General features: G+C 35.8%; 1 protein-coding gene and 1 pseudogene across 1 annotated transcript in view; one reads left to right on the plus strand and one right to left on the minus strand.

Moving 5' to 3' along the window:
* LOC138176033 (membrane-associated guanylate kinase, WW and PDZ domain-containing protein 2-like) overlaps nt 1-21,859 on the plus strand; it is a 1,726,709-nt gene that overhangs the window by 485,700 nt on the left and 1,219,150 nt on the right. The window lies entirely within an intron of this gene.
* LOC138175959 (folate receptor alpha-like) lies at nt 12,324-12,963 on the minus strand (annotated as a pseudogene).

Consider the following 21,859-nt stretch of genomic DNA (forward strand, 5'->3'; position numbering starts at 1 on the left):
CAGAAAACGTGGGTACTTTTGCATTGATTCAGTGAAAGCCTAGATTCATTCTATTCATGCCTACAGCATGAGGCATTTTAGATAGATGTAATAGACAGACATTTGTTGCTCATTTTAAATTCACAACTTTATCACTTTAAAAAGCAGAAATGTGATATTAGAAAAATTTGGTTAATAATTGTATTTCTCACATGAAAAAGCAATTTATACAAATTGTTTCCTGAATAGAATATGAATTGGGAAGAAGAAAAAAAAAGAATTATAAATAAAAGAAAGAAGGTGAATATATGATTTGAGGCATAAAAGAAAATTAATAATAGGTTAAAAAATTCTGATGCTTTCAGTACAGAATAACTTGTAAAACTCTATCAGAGGCCATCATTGGCAGGCTGTTGTTTCTGCTACCTTCTCTGTTTGGGTATTCAGGAGAATATGGATTTTGAACATTAGGGCTTTGAGCATAATTAAATACTACAAAAATGGTATGCTCCCCAAAAGAAAACAACAATTGGGCACTTATTGAAAAGCTTGCATTTTAGGTAGTATGTTGTCCCACATTTGCAGCAGTAAAGCTAATTAGGGTAATTTCATTTTTATTGACTGTGTATTCAGACCAGAACTTGAAAGTTTTCTGAAGGTGATTCTGTGAAGAATTACTTCTCCAAAATTAATAAAATTGGTATTTATTTAAAAGCAGGTTGTAAATTGCACTGGCATTTCTCACTTACTCTATAGCTATGTAGAAAATTTGTTCAAGATCTTACATTGTCACCATCTTTATCTTGAAAATGTTATAGAAAAGCACATACAGGCACCAAAGTAAACTATGTTTTCCATATTCGAATGCTAGCTGAGAGAGTAAGCTCCTTGAGGGAATTGGTTATTTTATTTCGGTCTTTATATCTTCAGCATCTAGTGTAATTCCTGTTTTTTTGGAGAGAGTCTGTGATTCCAGTAGTATAGGGAACTCCTTCTCCCAATGCATGTAGGTCCCTGTTTGACAAGTTGGTCTTAGGGAATTAGTTGCCTGGGACCCTGAGAGAAAGTGACTTATCCAAAACAGCATAGCCAGCAATTGTGCTAATTAGATCTTAAACTAGGATTTCCCTGTTTCCAAAACTGACTCTTCACTATACTATGTTGCTATTTGCCTGATACATAGGAGAGGTTTTATAGATGCTTATCGAATTGGATGAAATAATTTAGAATGATCCTTAGGGATATAGTTTAACTTCATCGCTTTTTACTGCTATAGTAATGAAGCATGTCTGTCTTAATAGTTAGAAGACTGGGGCAACTAGGTGGTGCAGTGAATAGTGCATTGGCTTGGGAGTCAGGAGGACCTGAGTTCAAATTTTGCCTCAGACACTTGACACACTTACTAGCTATGTGACATTGAGCAAGTCACTTAACCCCAATTCCCTTGCCTTCCTCTCTCAAAAAATAAAATAAAATAAAAAAGGGGCGGCCAGGTAGCACAGCGAGTAAGAGCACCGGCTCCAGTATTGAGAAGACCTGGAGATCGAATCCCGGGCTCAGACACTTAGCACCCACCCAGAAACACCTGGCCATGTAACCTTGAGCAAGTTACTTAACCCCGACTGCTTAAAAAAAAAAAACGAACATTTTAAAAAAGAGTTAGAAGACTTAGTCAGAGTCCTAAATAACCACAATGAATATCCTCTAAAAAGGCATTTAATCTTTGTGAACCTCAGTATTGTTTAAAGCAGCCATCTTTACAATGGGGATAATCAGCTGAAATCTTTCCTTGATAGGAAGGTGATCATTAGAAAGGAGATTTATAAATATAAAAATGCTTTACAAGCGTTGCCTTTTATTAATATAATATTATAATATTAATATAATACCCCATAATTAATATAGAGACCATTAGGTTACTAAAAGGTTAAAGTTACTAAAGTCAGTTAAAATAGCTTTCAATGGGATAGAATATTTATGGTTCTTAATGTCATTTTATATATTTACTATCTTATCTTCACAAGTAACCATGAGCTTGAAAAGGTAAGTGTCTGCTGTATTTTATCAATGGGGATATTGATGGTATAGATTTTTATGTAGTACCAAAGGTTTCATTTCATGCCAGACTTGGGACTTGAGTTCAGGTATCATGACATGAGTACAGATTGTTTACTTTGAAAAATTCACATTTATTTCCCCAGAAACTAAGACAAATGTTGGTACATAGTAACCATTTCTTCAATATTTGTTGACTTGTTGATTTAATACTTCTATGAACATATTATATTTGACCATTTAGATATATCAAGAAATATCGTTTAGAATAATACCAAATGCCACCATGGCAAAAGCAGAAGGAAGAAGCTGTCAAAAACCCATGGAGAGGCTTTGAGAGGTTACATCACTGTATAGCTGCTATGTGAAGTAGAAACATCAATGCCAAAGTGCCTGAAGTCTACAAGAAAAGCAATGTGTGACATGGCATCTGGAAAGCAAAGTCATATCAGAAATTCTAGATCATATTAATCAGCCATTGGAACTAAAAGTCAAAAGTTTAAGGCAATTCAGGAACAGAGCAGTGCAAAGACTAGAGCAATCCAATATTAGTGTTTACAAATATATTTTACTGTTGAAGTTTAAGAAACTAAGGATATTCACAGGAGGAGGAAGTGGGCAAATTTTTTATTGTGTACATCCATAATCAAAAGACATAAGATGAAGTGAAGATATAATTTGGATCAAAATGAGACACAACAATTTGTGAACCATCATGGTAATCAGAACTGTTATGGGAAAGGATGTCACTGAAACTCTGACTTCACTGCATAATTGAAAAATATTGGATCAGATAAGATCCATAATTATTGATTTGAATATTTCAGAGTGGTGCTTAAATTATAATCACAGAGCACTTTCCCATCTTCTTTTCACATGTAAGACTGATCTTACTTTTCTTAACATAAGTCTTTATTAATCTATTCCCTCCAAAATGAAGACATCAGGGATTCTTACATATATGTCAATTATGTGTTTATGTACTTTACATAAGGAATTCACAATTAGGTCACTAAATAAAGGGAAAAAAACTATAAACTTAGAAAAAAAAGTGAAGTGTTTGTGAAATGCAAAAAGATATGCCCAAAAGTACCAGGTGGTATAAAAATAACTTATTATGGTTTAGGAAATTACTGAAATAATTCATCTGAAACACTAAGTGTTTACAACAACTTTATTGATTACTGGAAAATTTTGATAAGTTCCATACTTCTGTTATATGCATGCATACTACTACTTACTGCTACTGCTACTGCTGCTGCTGCTGCTGCTGCTGCTCCTGCTCCTGCTACTACTACTTCTATTATTGCTACTAGCTAGTATTTATATAGTTGTTTAAGGTTTCCAAAGTACTTAATAGTACTGGCCCTGGAGTCAGGAGGACCTGAGTTCAAATGCGGCCTCAGACACTTAACAATTACTAGCTGTGTAACCTTGGACAAGTCATTTAATCCTAATTGCCCTGCCTTCCCCCCTCCGAAAAGCAAAAACAAAGTACTTAACAAATATTTCATTTTAGCCTTACAACAAACATGAGAGGTAAGTGTTATCCTCATTTTGCAGTTTTGGAAACTGAGGCAAATAGATGTTGAGTGACTTCCTCAAGGTTCCACTGCTATTAAGTACCTGAAGTACAATTTGAATTCAGGTATTCTTGGCTCTAAGTTCTAAGTTCTATATATTGTACCACCTAGCTACAGATATATCAAAAATTCTATGATTTTATAAAATTGTGCCAGATATAGTCAGATCACTGTACATGTGGAAAATCATCTATTAAAAGATAGCTCCAATATGATAATGTCAAGAATAATTCATGTGAAGTTGTGTAATTATGGTTCTACCTAGGCTTAAACCCTTTGTCTAAGTAGAATTTAATATGGCTTCTGAGTTAAAGAGAGTCATGCCAAAACAGCTTATCATTTTCTATACACAAATGACATTGTAAACAACTTCATAAACACACACACACACACACACAACACATTAGTTCACCGTATGGAATCTTTCTACATTGATATCAAGTGTAAAATTCTCAGTATATGCCCAGGAAAGAAAGTGACTGAAGTCTTTGAGTTGGCATTTGGATGTCTAAGTGAACCAATGGACAACTTATACTTGGAAATACTTTGGTGTTCTCCAGACAAAACACAGCAAACAGAAGGCTCTCAAGCAGAAAGCTGTGGCTGTGTATGTCAAGTGTTCTAGAAGTAAGAAATCAAAGCTCAGTGGCAATAATATATTTAAAGCAGAGATCTGTCCAGTATCATCCATGATGTATGTTTTTCAATCCACAAAATGAAAAAAAAATACAGATTTGGAAAATATCATAATGAAAACCTGTAAAGAATTAATGAAAGATAAGAATCATCATCCAAAGAGAGCTATGGAAAGATTAATACTTCTTGCCAAAGATTAAGATTGATATTCTTCTTAGAGTGCATGATAAATAAATTAAAATATTTAAAAATACTTTTGGAACTAGCAGGTACCATTTCACTGAGTGACAGCAAAGGCTGACATGACATACCTTTGATTACATGCATTTGGTACATGTAGCTGGATTTGATGAATGTAACTGTGATAGTAATGGAATGTAAAGATCCCCCTGTATTGGCTTGGTTTTCAAATTGATTGTGTTAAAACCCAGAGCTTGTTAATCCCACCTGTGGGATGGACTTGTTGACTTGAAAAGAGAGTCCTGAACTGGGAGGAGCTGGTGATGTAAATTTAGAGAGACACAAGGGAGAGGCAGAAGAACTTTTTGGAAGCAGCACCCTCATGGAGGCAGAGAGAGACTGAGAGGATTGCTGAGGGCCACTTTGAATTGCCCTGGACTTTTGAGACCTGCCCCCAGAGCTGCCAAGGACTGAGGAGACATGGCTGTTTTGCTGGTACTTTGTCTGTTTTGATGTTGTTTTGCCAGATTTGTCCACTGGTGAAAGACAGTCCTGTTGTTGAAGAAGTCCTGGAACCTGGCTGTTGGTTAAGAGCTCCTGAGACTGTCCTGCAGATAGAGAGTGAGTACTGTCCACTGGTGAAGGACAGTGCTGTTGTTGCAGAGGTCTGGGAACCTTTCTGTTGGTTCAGAAGCCCTGAAGAAGGATTTTCTTGTTGTATGTTTACAGAAATCCTGGAAGATGTTTTTGCTCATGTTTTCAGGGGTCCTAGGACTGTTCTGCAGACAGAGGATGAATTAATGAAGAGACTGGCAATGTATCTTGTGGCCTTGCTAAGCCTTGTCTCCCCAAGATGAAGAAAAGACCTCCATTTGGGTATTAAGTGCTGTGCTTAAACTTGATGTAACTCTGGGGTAGATTCAATTGTGATCCAGGGGTGGGGAACTTTTGACCTTTTTGTGCTCTGTGATTGAACAAATGAATGTACTTTACTTATGATTGGAAACTAATCTCCATTTGAGAAGAGGGGCTTTGTGATGGACTAAATGAAGGTACAGCCTAGGGGTGGAGTAGTATTTAGAACAGGGACTTTGTAATTGATTGAATGAATGGAAGGTCCTGGGGTGGGGTAGTATTTGGAGATTATTTAATCACACTTAGTAAAGGCTGTATTTTGAATGATGTCATATTTTGATCTTCTCTGTTCTTAATTTGTCACTGAATAAAATGGAGAGCACCTATGCTGGTATTTTGAACCTTGGGAAGTTGCCTTTCCTTGGCATTACGTTACAGTAACTGAAAGTGTTTTACCTCCAGGAAGAGCCTATAAAATGACTAGAATCTAAGAGTGACATCAACAGGTGCTCCATGAGTAATATTAATTTAGAATTGAACTAACAGTTATGTCAACCAAGTGCTATCAAATGGCAAAGTCACATAGATTTGTTTATAGAAATGAAGTTTATAATAGCATTTCAATCCAGGTCATTCTCGCCAGAAATTACAGACGGGCTTTCCTTAAGGAACCCAAACTTATTGATTAATTCAGAGTATGAAGGGAATTGTAGAAACTGTGCAGTATGTCATTATAAGTGATAGACATTTAGCACCTTCTGAATATCTAGCAACACGTTTCTTATTAGTTTAAATGATGCATCAGAAGCTCACTATCTTTCATAAACTAAGATACTACAATTCCCCATACTTGAAACATAAGACCTCACATTATCCTTGAAAAGTCAACAAATGGTCCTGAAACAGGAGAATTATATAAAAAAATATGGCTTACATTCACTCAGACAACATTAATCGATGAAAAATGAAGACCATTTAATAGTTATTAACATATGCAATACTTTTAATTCCCAAGCTCCGTGTAACGGGACTCTTTGAAGCTGCGTAGGATGAGTGGAGGAGCAGGAGAGGACATACATATCGTTACCTTCAACCTGCCTGCTATGGAGTTTTCACCAAGATGCTTTGAATGAGCCCGTGGAAGATTCATTTCTATTTCAATAAAATTAAGCAATTAAAATATTGTGAAATCTGCTTATGTAATAGTCCATAAAACATTAATGGTTAAAGAATAATAAGCAGAATGAAAAAAGTATGCATTTAGTGCTAACTAAATGCCAGGCAGTGTTAAGCACTTTATTAATATATCTCATTTCATCTTCACAACAACCTTGCTTATTATCATCATTTTTATTGGAGGAAACTGAAGCAGACAGAGGTTAAGTGACTTGTCCAGTATCACACAACTAGGAAATGTCTACAGTCAGGTTTGAACACAGATCTTCCTGACTCCAGGTCCAGTCCTCTATTTCTTGTGCCACCTAACTAAAGGATAAGGACTGGCCTTAGGACCATTTCTCTCTGAATACCATCAAGATGGAAAATGGGGGAAATGATGATGATTAGAGCTGACACACAGCATTTTTGCTTTGTAAAGTCATTTATATACATTATATCATTTGTCCCTAACATCATCCTCATAAGGTAGATATTATTATCCTCCTTTTACAGATGATATCTATGCATAAGACAATCATTTCTGTGGAGCTATGAATGATGGATTAGGAGGGAAAAGAGCAGACTTGAGAAAGTCTTTTAGGAAGCTATTACAATAATTCTAGCAAGTAGTAATGAGAGTCTGAGCTAAGGGCAATAGTGAGACTAGAAAAGAGAGGGCTTAAGTAATTGGTATTTGGCTAGCTAGATGATACCGTAGATGGAATGCATGACCTGGAGTCAGGAAGGCTCATCTTCTTGAGTTCAAATCTGGCCTCAGACACTTGCCAGCTGTGTGACCCTGGGAAAATCATTTAACTGTTTTCCTCAGTTCCCTCATCTGTAAAATGAGCTGAAGAAGCAAATGCCAAACCATCCCTGTATCTTTGCCAAGAAAATGCTACATGAGAACATGACTGAAATAAGTTAGCAACAACAACAACAAATAAGATGTATAGTAGACTCCAAGGTCTTGGTAAGTGATTCTTCCCTGTTCTTATAGGAATATAGAACTAGGGATAGAAGGGCCCTTAGAGGCCACTAGTTTAATTCCTTTATGTTGTAGATGAGGGAACTGAGGCCCAGGCAGTTTAAATATGACTTGACCAAAATCCCACAGGTAGTGAGTGATAGTGCGCATTTTGAACCCAGAACCTCAGACTCCAGAGTCAATGTTCTTTTCTATTATACTATGTTAACCTCCAGGTTTTCACTTGGAGAGATGGAGGTAGCAAAGCAAAAGTAATAAAGTCAGGAGAAGAAATAAGGTTCAGAGAAAAAAATCGCTGTGGGATAATTTGGTTTCAGATATTGGTAGTACATACAGATTGTAAACAGAGTTCCTTGGAGATGGTAGAGAGGGATTCAGAAAAATAAAGATCAGAGAGAATATATTTGTGAGTAATTTTTGTTTTTAGCTTTTGATATCATTTTCTATTTATGTAGTAGTTAAAGTAGATTTGTTGTTCAGTTATTTTCAGTCATGTCTGACTCTTCATGACCCCAACATAAATACATAATTAAAAGAGATTGCTCAGTGTAGAGAGCAGAAAAGTGGGCCAAGGGTCAGGTCTTAGAAAACACATTTGTTAAGGGAAGACTTGGAGAAAACAATGATGTTGAATCCAGAGAAATTACACAGGAGGAAATTTGATAAAATATATTAAAAGGTTTGCAGACATTTATCAGAGAAAGATTTAACTTGTTCTCTGGTTAAAAAAGAAAAAAATATATAGATGACCAGATAAAGATAGATCTCAAGGATAATGAAGAATATTCTAATAATGATTACTGTCCAAAAATGGAACTTGTCTGCATTTGAAGCAGTGAGTTCTATTGACCCTGTATCTATTCAAACAGAAATTGTAAAGCCCTGTTTGCAATCCCCCTACTCTGAAACTAGCTCTTTTTGCTTATACATGGAACCCTTCTGCATATGTTTTTCCTTAGCTCCTAATTCTACAAATTTCTTCCTACCTTGCTCACACTTTTAAATACTGAACCAACATACTCCAACTTTAGACTTCACCATGCATTCTTGGCCTTATCCTTGGGGCTCCTAGTAACCACAGGTACCCACTTTATATAAATTATATACTATCCTCTTCCAAAAACATTGTAATAGTCTCTCTGTGTACCAGTGCAACCAGATCTTGATCTATCAGCTGCTGCTACAACCACACTGCATTCCTTTGGGTCAAGATTCCAGAGGACCTCTGATGATGCAGTCTATTACCTATTATCACAGAGAGGCAATGGACTGAATAGGCAGAATGAGACATAGTTTTTTGAGCATGGCCCTTATGGGAATTTGTCTTGTTTATCTATGTATATTTGTAATAAAGATTTTATTTCTTTTTTCTTTTTTTTTAAGCAGGTAAGTGCCAGGGGAAAGAGAGAGAGAAAAAAACATCAATGCTTGTTAATTTTTTAAAGTTCAAAAGAAAAGGAAAAGTAAATAACCTATTAGAAGAAAGATAAATGTGGAAGCAGCCTCTAACTAATGGTAAAGAGGTGGGATCTGGGACACAGAAGAAAGGTTAGGATGATTGAGAAGGCACAGCCCTTCTACCTCTGAGACTGGGCAGATGAAAAAATGGGTAAAGAGTCATAAGTGAGATAATGTTTTTGATGACAATTCAGGGCACTAAAGGTGGTTGCAGACTCATTATCATTACCAGTAACATCTTTGAATAGCATACCTTGAGAATTTCTTCTCCCTAGTGGCTCAATTGTTCTCCACATCCTCCATCAAAATTATAAACTAAAGTGTTTCCCAAATTTCACTTGGTAGCAGTCATGTAAATCAGAGCTCGTCCCTGGAGAATCCTGCACTTTACCTACAAGTGGATGAGACAACACAGATAATTACAACCCAAAATATTTCCGCAATAAAAATATGACAGGTGGTTAATCCTTGACTTGCATAATGGAATTCATCTAACAGCTAATTCTGCTGGGCATAGGTAGTTTTTATTTACAGTACAGCTGAACAAGGGGAACAGCAGAACTGCTACTGTTACACAATGCAATTAGTGCTGGTGTAATTAATCTGCAGAACTCTTCAGTGCAGTAAGATACTATAAGCTTGCTGGTTCATTTTCTTCCTTAGGACACAATCCAGGGAAGTCTGTTTTCTTTAAAACCTTATCCTGAACCTGGCTGCCAGGGAAGACAAAAGCTCTCAGCCAGTACTGAGTCCTGCTTTCCTTTATTACCTGAACAGTTTTGCATATACCTTGTGTGATGCAAATGTAGCACTCTCCTTTTTTTCTGGCTGGCCCTTACAAACTTGGAAAATAGGCTTCCAATGAGATTAATTGAAATCTGTTGTTGCCCTCCCCACTTTGAAGCCTTCCCTTCCCCTTCTTTTCCCCTCTCCCCCACCCCAATAAACCTGGCTCAGCGTCCCTTGTATTTTATCTTCATCAGGATTCTCAGACCCAAATTTCTTAGGAAAAGATGTTCTGATTTCAATGACCATCAATCTGTGTTAGTGTTTGTTGCTGTTGTCCAATTGCTTCAGTTTTGTCTGACTCTCTGTGATGTCATTCAAGGTTTTCTTGGCAAAGATACTGGAGTGCTTGCCATTCCTTCTCCAACTCATTGTACAAATATGAACTGAGGAAAACAGGGTTAAGTGACTTGCCCAGGGTCACATGGCTACTAAGAGTCTGAGGCCAGATGTGATCTCAGGAAGATGAGTCTTCCTGACTCCAGGGCCAGTGCTCTGTCCAATGGACGACCTTGATACATTCTGTGTTAGTGTGCAGTGCCATAATTTGTTGCAGCAAGAGATAATCAGTCTGTGACAATTCTTCAAGCTAGACCCGTGTGAAATCATGCTGTGCATGATACGCACATTAGTCCAAGGCAATTGACCTTTCCCTTCTCCACTCATTCATGATTCATTGAATCATATGAACTAGAGGGGACTTTAGAGATCCACCTCCTCATTTTACAGATAAGGAAAGCAAGGCACAGAATAGAGGATTTTTAGGTCAGATGTATAATGGAACTGACAGAGCCAGGATTCAGTATAAAATTTAAATTTGTGTAGATCATCAGACTTAAAGTGAAATGTATTTTTTTCACTTTTTTTTGGGGGGGGAGAGGAAGGCAAGGCAAAGGCAGGGCATTTGGGGGTTAAGTGACTTGCCCAAGGTCACACAGCTAGTAAGTGTTAAGTGTCTGAGGCCCGATCTGAACTCAGGTCCTCTTCACTCCAGGGCTGGTGCTCTATTCGCTGTACCATCTAGCCGCCCTGAAATGCTTTTTTTTTTCCTTAAAAACAAATGGTTCTTAGAGATGTTCTCCTTTGCCTTTTTTTCCTTAAAATGAAGTATCTGTCTTGTTATAGCTCTTTGTATACTATAACATGCAATGTTGTTTTTCTTTTCTAGGTATGATGAATTCTCTTACTCTAAATGTTAGACTTATGGCTAAAATTTATCCCATATTTTGACAAATAGAAAACCAGAACTGAATGTTTTGGGCTTTTTTGTATACTATTCTTCATGAGTAGATGGACATGAGAAAAGAGCAGCCTCATCCCAAGGAGCTACTCTTTGTGAATGGATTCAAATCCCTTATTCAGTCCTTTAAAATGTTTGGAGAAAGCCATTATATCTTTTTCCTTTTTCATATGTGGAAATTTTAAAGTAAAAGAAAGGAAAAAAAAAAACTAATGCATTTTGAACCTTCATTGGAGCTTTAAAAAGACCCTCTTCCTGTATATAGTGGTCTTTGTCTTAGATTAATCACAATGAAAATGAGGAAATGAATTTAATAGGGATCACATTGTCATGTTATCTTCTACAATGGTATGCTGTCTCAAGATAAATGAGGAAAAAGGGTAGGGGGATTCAGAAATAAATGACTTCCTGTAAATATTTCATCAACTTTGCCCCTCAACCTTTATCTTTATAATCACTTTATACCTAAGAAAATGGTTTGAAATGTTGGTTGGCTCTCGATGAAACCAATGTATAGCACTGATCAGTAGCCTGCAGTTTTTTACAGTCTTGAAAGTTAGATAATCATTTTTCAATTAGACTTCATGCAGTGAATAGAAGGCACAGTACTGAATATGTACAGAACACAATCATCATTGAGATGTTATATTTTGGCTACATTGATGCTGTTAAATTAACATAGTATTAAAATTGAATGATCATCCACAAAAGAGAGTCTGTATGATTTCAAGAATAAAAATTGTACCCAACTACTTTTTAGTAGGTTCAACATGATACTGTTCTCCGTTTAATATTGTAGAGCTCATAGAGACATAGAGAGATTTTCCATCTCCCAGCCCTTTAAAAGGAGAGCCAAGTTCTTCCACTTCCACACAGACTTTTTCTGTCCTTTTTTTTTTGTATTAATCAACATTTATTAAGCACCTACTTATATATGGACCAGGTACTAGGGACACAAATATAATCAATGAAATCGTCCTTACTGGAAAGGAGTAAGGGGGGTTTTACTTTAGAGAGGGAAGTAATCATATCTAATTTCCCCTAAAGAAGAGAAGGGGGGTAAGTGGACTTGGCTATGCAGAGGAAGAGGTTGGAGCTTCTTAAAAGTGGGGAGAAAGGAAGGCACTCCCTCCTTGATTCCCTCAGTAGTGGGTGGGGAATGTGAAATCCAAAGTATAGATTTCCAAGTGAAATCCAAAGTATAGGGCGTATAGGTTTCCAAGCAGACAGTTCAGGTTTGAGGGGGAAGAATTCAACTTGGGAAGCCAGGGTTTCACGAGAGTCAGACTGTGTCAGGCAGGATGCTGGGATCCAGAGTTCTCAGACTGGGAGTAAATCTTGGCTGGGGTTTGCATGTAGATTGGTTAGATTTGATGCCTGATGTGAAGCAACAGCAGTGTCAAAATCAAGAAGGGGAAACTGGACCCCCAACTAAAGATGCCTGGGGCAGAGCCAAAAGCATAATATTTAGCCACAGCTTCACTGGGGTTTCCCTGGGCTGGGTCAAACCATATGTGGATTCATTTGCCACTGCCCTGGCCAAAAGAGCTTGCTTTATAAAAGTGACTCCAAATGTTCTCACATAGGGAGGCTGGTGTGGGGAAGTAAAGTGTGAAAGGGTGGCAGGCAGCCTCAACTGGGTACTTGTTAATCCCTGAAGTCTACTTCCAGGCTTTGTGCCAGTTCTCTTTGCAGCTATATGAGGACTAGTTACAGTCCTCCCTGCACAGGGAAACATTCAGGATCCTTTCCCTCTGCCAGCTTGAGGGCACTGGCTGGATCCACAGTCCTAGGCTGGGAGAGCACTCATAGAGACAAGTGTCCTGGATAAAGTGGCGTTTGCAGGCTGGGGTCATATTTCCACAGTGGTTATAGTTGAAGTGGTACAGGAAAGAAGTGTCTTCGTGGGCAGCATGGCTTATGTTTATAGTGCAGCAGGCATTTTTCTTCCATGGGCTACATGTCTCCTCTAGGTTCCCAGAGGTCCTAAGAAAGCCTGGAGCCCAACATAATAGCAAAGACCCCGACTTTTTCTGTTCCTTAAGAGAAATTATGCCCCCCCCAAATTACTTTAAAAATAAAAATGCCCAAACACACCACATTGAGATATCAAGTAATTCAACATTAGAAAAGGAAATATAATTGGTTGAAAAGGAGCTACCAAAGGGAAAAAGAAAAGGTTTTAGTCTTGATGGATTTATAAAATCCTACCAAACTTTTAAATGAAAATAAATACCTATACTCAGCAAATTATTCTTGAAAATTGAAAAAGCACCCTATGAAATTTCTAGTTCATACATATAATACCTAATACTTAAAGCAGAAAAGTCTGAATCATGTAAAGAGAAGATCCTAATATTATTAATGAACATCAGTTAAAAATTATAATTAAATCCTTGCAAAAAAAAAATCTTCATCATTTTATCCCAAAAGAATTCATTACTATCAAATTGGAGTTGTATCAGAGCTGCAAGGATAGTTTGACATTAAGAAACTAGCCATCATTGTATTCAAAACAAAAACAAAAACATCAAAAACATAATTATTGTATTTTTAAATTTTTTTTATTTTGTTTATTTCATTTTTAATTTATGGAAATTAAGCAAGCATTTCCATCACATAGTAAATAAAAATGGTGATGTTGCATGAAACTGCAAATCTATTATGTACAACTTAGTCTTCTTTTAATTATATAATGAAGTTATCATATATATTTTTCTTCCTTTTATACTTTCCTTCCTTCACCCTAGAGATGGTTACCATAAGATGTGAATATATTTATATATGTAAAACTATTCTGTACATACTTCCATTTATCAGGCCTTTCTCTGGATGTAGACAGTGTCTTCCTTTATAGGTTCTGTGTAGTTGATTTGGTTATTTATAAGAGTCAAAATGACTAGTAACCCAAAGTTCTTATAACAATATTGCTGTTATTATATACAATGTTTTCTTGGTTCTGCTCATTTCACTCTTCATTATTTTGTGCAAGTCTGTCCCTGTTTTTATAAGATAATTGAGATCATCATTTCCTATAGCATGGTAGTATTTTATCATAATCATATACTACAACATGTTCAGTTATTACCCCATTGTCAGGTATCCCCATAATTTTCAGTTCTTTGCCACCACAGAGTTGCTATAAATATTTTAGAACATAGAGGTTGTTTTCCTTTTCTTTATGCATCCTTGGAAATAGGCCTACTAGTGGTATTACTTGGTCAAAGGGTATAGGCAATTTATTAACTCTTTGGGCATAATTCCAGATTATTCTCCAAAATGGCTAGATAACTTAGAAGTACACCAACAATTAATTAGTATCCCAGTTTTTCACGTCATCTCTGACATCTGTAGCTTTCCTCTTCAGTCATTTTAACCAATCTGACAGGTATAAAATGATATCTCAAGGTTGTTTTAATTTTCATTTCTCTAATAATAATTTAGAGATTTTTTCACATGACTAGGTTATTTGGATTTCTTCATCAGAAAACAGTTTATATTGTTTGACCATATGTTAATTGAGGAATGACTCATATTCTTATAGATTTTACAAAATACTTTATCTGTTTGAGATATGAGACTTTTATCTGTGGAACTCTATAAATGTTTCCCCAATTTTCTGCTTTCCTTCTTATCTTGGTTATATTTGTTTTCTTTATACAAGACATTTTTAATTTAAATAAAATTATCTACCTTACACCTTATTCTACTTTCTATCTCTTGTTTATTTATAAAGCATTTGCTTATTCATGACTCTGATAAGTAATATGTTCCCTGTTCTTCAAATTTTATTATATTATTTCTCTTTATAGCTAGGTCATGTATCCATTTTGACCTGATCTTGCTAAATAGTGTAAGATATTAGTCTATGCCTAATTTCTGCCATATTGCTTTCCAGTTTTTCCAACAGTTTTTTTTAAACAAAATAATGATTACTTATCCTAAAATTTTAAATCTTTACATTTATCAAACACAAGGTTACTGTGTTTATTTGCTATAGTAAATTGTATGCCTACTCTGTTCCATTGGTCTATCTTTCTGTTTCTTAACCAGTACCAAATAGATTTGATAATTACTGCCTTTCAATATAGTTTAATGTCTGATACTACTAAACCTCCTTCCTTATTTTTTTCATTAGTTCCTTTGATATTCTTGACTTTTGCTCTTTTGAACATTCTTCCAAACTCCAAAATATTTTTTGCTAATTCAGTAAAATATTTTTTGCAAATTTAATTGCATTGAATATCTGAATTAGGTAAAATTACCATTTTATTATATTAGCCTTGCCTATCCACGAATAATTCTCCAATTATTTAAATCTGATTTGCTTGTATTTTGTTTTTTTTTCTAATTTTGTTTTTAAAGTTCTTGGGTTGTTGGTTTGTTTTTTTTTTTTTTGGAAGGTGTACTCCCACATATTTTACACTATCTAGAGCAGAGGTAGGGAACCAGTGGCTTTGAGGTCACATGTGGCCCTCTAGGTCCTCAGGTTTGGCCCTTTGACTGAATCCAAAGTTCACAGAATAAAGCTGGGGTCAAGGCTGCAGGTTCCCCACCCCTGGACTAGGGTCATTCTAAATGGGGCTTCTTTTACTATCTCTTCTTGCAGGGTTTTGTTTGTAGTGCATGGGAATGCAGATGATTTATGTGTATTTACTTTATATGCTCCTACTTTCCTAAAATTTATTAAATGTTTCAAATAACTTTTTTGGGGAGTCTTTGGGATTTTCCAAGTATATCATCATATCATCTGCAAAAAGAGATAGTTTTATTACCTCATTCCCTAGTCAGATTTCTTCTATTTCTTTTTCTTCTTTTTGCTATTGCTAGAATTTCTAGTACAATACTGAATAATATTGGTGACAATGTGCTTTCGTGTTTCACAGCTGATCTTACTGGAAAGTCATCTAGTTTATCCCCATTACAAATAATACTAAAAACATAAACCCACCACTTTACCTTAATAGATGAAGGAAAGACCTTTAATAGAATACACATCTTTATGCGAAAAAAAGATCCTACAAAGTATAGGCATGCAAAAATTTTAAAGAGTATCATATATATGTTTATTTATGAATATATATACATATATGTATATGTATATATATTATTTGAAATGTCTCTTTTGAACCAAAAGCACACATTATAATTATATGTAATATTGATATACTATAAGTATCCCCCAATAGTTACAGGAATAAAGTCAAAAGGCTTCTTTTTCCAGCTTTTGTATTGCATAGTTATAGAAATGCCAGCAGTAGCAATAAAACAAGAAAAATAAATTGAAAATACACCCCAATTTGTTAAAGACTCAGTGGCTGACTTAGAGTTCTTTCCCTCTTTCTCCTTTATTTCTTTTGAAAAAAAAAAGAGTAAGGGCTTCTGGAAAAGAGGATAGGAAGGGATAAAAAGGAAAATCTAGGTGATACAAAACCAAAAGTTGTCCATGAAAGTCTATTTTTTAAAAATAGATCATCCCTAGTTGTGACATGGATTTTGGAATTGAGATGGTTCTGTTTCAGAATCTGTAATTTTTATTCTTTTTTTTTTTTTTTTTTGCTTTTTAGAGAGGGAAGGTAGGGCAATTGGGGTTAAATAACTTGCCCAAGGTCACACGCCTAGTTTTTGTTTTTTAAGTGTCTGAGGTCGGATTTGAACTCCGGTCTTCCTGACTCCAGGGCTTGTGCTCCATTCACTGCACCTTCTAGCCACCCCAGTAATTTTTGTTTAACCATTTCCCAATTGATTGAGCCAGTTGTAGAGTATCTTGCTCTACATCTTATCTCCCTCCCATTTGTATAAATTTGTAATAATCATTATGATCTTTCACCTCTGAGGAAGGAATAGGAAGCACATAAAAAAATGGGAACCACCAAAGAAAAGATAAAGTAAGAATAGTTAAACAAACAAACAAACAATTGACCTTTAGTAGCTGGTTGCTAGAGAAGTCAGTGGCTGGTGTTGTCCAGATCTGTGGCCTGATAGTTTAATACTGACAGTGAAGTAAAATGGAACACTCATAATCCATCAAGTAGTTAACAAAAAGGAAGTTTATCTACATATATCAGAAATGAATATTCAGAGCAAGGGAGACTTGTTCATTCAGAATAAGGTATTAGTTTAGTGAAATACAACTTTGTGTGTTATCCTAGGTTCTGTTCTGCAGTTGAAAGCCTAAGGGAGTAGTCCCAGCCACTTGTATCCTGGCTGTTTTGTACCAAGGCCATCAGGAAACTACATTAATGGCCTGGGCCTTAATTCCCTGGGCCATTTAAATTTTGAAGTTGATTTCCACATGTTTAAAGGGGAAAAAATGCCTAACATTCCTAGGTAGCACTTTATCACTTCCATCACTCTGGACAATTCAATTATATTTAATCAGTCTTAGTTTCCTCATCTGTAAAATAATGATAATAATAGCATCTCTCTCACAGGGTTATTTTGAAGATAAAGTGAGATAATATGCACATGATATTTTATAGCCCTTAAGGTGCTATGTAAATTTTAGTGATTATCATTATCCTATTTTCATTTTTATTAGTTTGGTATGGTAACTAAAAATCTTACCAGAAGAGTCAGTGTGAGGTAAGTCTAGAATCTAGACCTCTTGAGATGCAGGATTTTTGTCTTGTGACTAAAATCATACTTATTTCATGACTTTGTGAAAGCCAATTGACCTGAGTTTGTTTCCTTAGCCTTTCCAATGAGACAAACTATAATAAGTGGAATTTTACATTGTTTATGGAGTGCATAATTGTGACGAGTCACTGTTAGGAATGTATAAAAATGAGTAAATATATCTATTACTTTACCTTGAGAAACATATTCCCAGAAAAGTGAGTAAAACACAAGGTAAGATATGGTGATTGTTATACAGGAGGTGAAGGTACATTGATATGGCTGTTCAGAGAAGGGAGTAGTAACTCCTAGTGAACAATAAAGGCGTCATGGAGGGACTGGTTTTGTGGAGATTTCTGATGACTGATTAAATTTTCAAATGGTAAAATAGACAAGATTTTCCTAGGTAGAGGTAGACAAAGTGAGTAAAGGTGTAGAGACCAGGATTTGTATTGAGGGGAAAAAGTAGTTTGATTTAAGTAGAGCACAGAGTATGTATAAAGATATGGTAGAAGACAAATCTGGGGAGATAATGAGAGAGGCTTGAATACCAGACTAAGATGTTAGAAGTATAGACTATTAAAGTTCTAATCCTATCCATGTGTATGGCACTTGATTTATTCTTTTTGGTCACAGGAGGGAGAACTGGGTACATGGGCCATGAGCTGCATAGGGACAGATTTGAGCTTGGTATAAAGAAAGACATTCCAACAACTTAAAAGTGTCAAAATATTAAAAAAAAAAAAAACATTCCTAGAGAAGGGATATTCCTTCACTCAGTGCCTTAAGTGGATTGAGTGACCACTTGTCAAAAGTGTTACGTAAGAATTCTGGTGAAGTAAAAGGTTGTAATAGAGAATATATTATGTGTATTTTCACTCTTAGAGTCTATGCCTTAGTGAGGATATGTTTTTCAATTGTTTTTCAAGTATTCCAGTGGTTGTTATATACAAGAGAATTCAGACTTTTTAATCCTGAATCTACCAGGTTAAACTTGCACCAATGGGTTAGAGATTGTTACCTACTAATTATAGGTAAAACTCTCTCATAATTAGACATAAGTGGAAATGGAAGAGGTTGCTGTTAAATATGATTAATTATGCTTATGAATTGGAAGATGGAATATCATTTTTCAGAGATACTTTTGAAAGGCTTTGTCTTATGCCATGACTTTGGATTAGATGACATTTGGGGCACTTTCCAACTCTTTGGTTCTATATATCTTTATTTTTTTAAGCAATCATCTTAAGTAACTTGCTCAAGGTTACATGGCCAGTTATTTCTGGGTGTGGTGCTAAGTATCTCAGCCCAGATTTGATCCCCAGGTCATCCCGACACTGGAGCCGGTGCTCTTACTCGCTGTGCTACCTGGCCGCCTCTCTATATATCTTTAAAAACAAAAAGAGAAAATTATAAATAAAAATATGAATATCTTATGATATTCATAAGCAGGGAGTACTTAATTTTTGTCTTGAAAACCATAGCACCTTGCAATTCACTGGCACTAAATAAATGTGGAATTGAATTTAAATAAGTAAGATGCAATGTAGAATGAGGCAAGCAAAGCAGTGGAATGTAGGGGAATAATAATCAGGAGTGCTTTCAAAAAGGACAAGATGATGGGGAAGATTAAGTATGGCATATGATTGATCTTTACTTAAATACTGTATGTCTTTATTCAGAGTTCTTTCAAGCATTTCTTAGAATTCTCTTTTCAAAATTGAAAAAAAAAATGGAGTCAGAGCCAAGATGATAGAATAAAGGCAGCAACACACCTTTACGCTCTCCACATCTGCTCAAAACAACTTTAAAATGATACCTCAAATCAAATTCTTGAGCAGAAAAACCAACCAAAGGTCAAGGTAAAACAGTTTTCCAGCCCAAGACAATGTAGAAGATTGGCAGGAAAGATCTGTCACATCAAGGTAGTAGTTGGCTGCACCAAACTCAGGAAATGCCAGCAACAGGACTTAGAGACAGCTACATTAGTGAAAAGCAGCAGTTCTGGGAGTTCTCAGTCCACAGACAATGAAGGGATTGGATAACTGGTCAGAAAATTTAAGGGGACCCTTTGTTGATGCTGGGATCAGAACCCTGTTGTATTTCCCATACACAGTTCTCAGTCACAGGACAAAGAGGAGCACTAGTGCTTGTAGTCACAGGGGAATAGAGGTCCTACTCAATGTTGCTGTATGGAGAAGACTGTGGTCACTCACAAGGAACCTGAGTTTCAAGGAAGAAAGGGTATCCATGCAGCTGCAGGGGATCAGGGGGCATGATCACAGTTCCAGGGCCATCATGGCTGTGAGCACTTTTGACTACAGAGGAAGAAGGTCCATTCCTAGGTAAAGATCAGAACACAGAAGAGCAATGACTATACCTCCTCTTAGATCATACCATGTTGGAAGAAGTAAAAACTTACAGACCCTTATAACAAGCTCTGAAAACAGCAACACAAAAAATCCTGAAGCTTAGAAGAGTGCCCTATCCACCACAGGTACAGAACCCAACTTTAACATAAGATCAAAGTGAAAAAATGAGCAAAAAAATAATAGAACCAAAATTTACAATGACAGGGAAGATCAAAACACAGACTAAAAAGACAACAATGTTAAAACAGCTACAAGATAAACCTCAAGACAAAATATGAATTGCACACAAGCCCAATATGAATTCCTGGAAGAGATCAAATGGGATTTAAAAAAATCAAATAAAGGTACAGGAAAAAAAAACTGGGGAAAGAAAGGAGAGATATGCGATAAAATTTTAAAGAGAGCTTGTAAAACAGGCACAAAAATGCTGAAGCAAGTAACACTTTAAAGAGCAGAATTGATAAAATGGGAAACGAGACAGAAAAATTTACTGAAGAAAAGAACTCTTTATAAAGTAGAATAAGCCAAAAGGAAAAAAAAAAGTTATAAACATTTACCAACGTATGTAATTCCTTAAAAATTAGAATTGGGCAAGGAGAAAGTGACTCTGTGAGAATTGAGGAAAAACAAATGAAACAGAATCAAAAGAATGAACAACAATTGGCCTGAAAAATAGATACAGGAGATATAATTCAAATATTATTGGACTATCTGAAAGATAAAATAAAAGAGTCTAGACATTATATTTCAAGAAATTATCAAGGAAAACTGCCTTGACCTCCTAGAACAAGAGGATAAATAGAAATTGAAGGAATGTACCAATCACCTCCTGAAAGATATCCCAAAATCAAAACTTCCTGGAATATTATAACCAAATTTCAAAGTTCCCAAGTCATGAAGAAAATGCTAAAAGTAGCTCAAAAGAAGCTATTCAAATATTGAGGAACCACAGTCAGGATGACACAAGATTTAGTAACTACGATATTTGAAGAGGAGGGGACTTGTAATATGGTATTTTGGAATGGAAAGAAACAAGGATTAAAACCAAGAATATACTTTCCAACAAAACTGAGTACAATCTTTTGGAGAAAAATAGACATTGAATAAAATAGAGTACTTTTAAGCATTCCTAATAAAAAACACTAGAGCTGGCTGGAAAATTTGACTTACAAATAAAGAGGCAAAGGAAGCATAAAAAGGTAAACATAAAAGAGAAATCATAGGGGATTCAATAAGGTTAAATCATTACATTCTTCAGTGGGAAGATATTTGCAACTCCTAAGAATTTTATCATTATTAGGGCAGTTAGGAGTATATATAAATAGGGGGCATGGATGTGTGTTGTCTGTGATGGGATAATTTTTTTAAAAATAAATTAAGAGGTGAGGAGGGATGCACTGGAAGAGGAGGTAAGGGAGATATAAAATGGGAAAATTATCTCACCTAAAAGAGGTGTGAAAGGAAGAGCTTTTACAGTGAAGGGGAAGATGGAGTAACAGGGTGGCAGGCAATATTTGATCCTTACTTTCAATGGAATTAGCTCAGAGAGGGAATAACATGCAAATTTAGTTGGATATACAAATTTATCTTACCCTACAGGGAGAAAGGAGAGGAAGGTGAAAAGAGAAGAGGGGAGGAGACAGATGGAAGGGCAGGCCATTAGCTCATTAAGATAGGCACTGGTTATAGACTTTTGGAAAGGAGGGGAGGGGAAGAGAAAGAGAGAGAGAGAGAGAAAGAGAGAGAGAGAGAGAGAGAGAGAGAAAGTGAATGAATGAGAAGGAATGGGATTGAGGGAAATACACAGTAATCATAACTGTGAATGTGAATGGGAGGAACTCATCTATAAAATGGAAATGAATAGTGAAATGGAATAAAAACCAGAATTCAATAATATGTTGTTCAGAAGAAGCACATTTTGAAACAGAGAGTCAGAGTAAAGGTTAGGGGC

This window comes from Petaurus breviceps, unplaced genomic scaffold (genome assembly GCF_028583685.1).
Source record: "Petaurus breviceps papuanus isolate PSGF00001 unplaced genomic scaffold, PetGlider_PUasm1.0 80, whole genome shotgun sequence".
Lineage (NCBI taxonomy): Eukaryota > Metazoa > Chordata > Mammalia > Diprotodontia > Petauridae > Petaurus > Petaurus breviceps.